This window comes from Chaetura pelagica, unplaced genomic scaffold, assembly GCF_000747805.2.
Source record: "Chaetura pelagica isolate M959 unplaced genomic scaffold, ChaPel_1.0 scaffold49, whole genome shotgun sequence".
Classification (NCBI taxonomy): Eukaryota; Metazoa; Chordata; class Aves; order Apodiformes; family Apodidae; genus Chaetura; species Chaetura pelagica.
This window is the reverse complement of record NW_009970715.1, coordinates 1197568-1197781: the sequence shown is the minus strand read 5'-3', so window position 1 is coordinate 1197781 and position 214 is coordinate 1197568. Positions and strand designations below refer to the sequence as shown.

Below are 214 nucleotides of genomic sequence, written 5' to 3'. Positions count from 1 at the left end.
TGACAGGACAAGGGGCAGTGGGTGCAATCTGGAGCCCAGGAGGTTCCATGTGAATCTCAGGAAGAACTTGTTTGCTGTGAGAGTGCCAGAGCCCTGGGCCAGGCTGCCCAGAGAGGCTGTGGAGTCTCCTTCTCTGGAGACATTCCAACCCCCCTGGCCACGTTCCTGTGTGATGTGCTCTGGGTGCCCCTGCTCTGGCAGGGGGGTTGGGCTG

At 60.7% G+C, this 214-nt stretch overlaps 1 protein-coding gene across 1 annotated transcript in view; it reads left to right on the top strand.

The window, feature by feature from the left end:
- C1QBP (complement component 1, q subcomponent binding protein) overlaps positions 1–214 on the top strand; it is a 6683-nt gene that overhangs the window by 944 nt on the left and 5525 nt on the right. The window lies entirely within an intron of this gene.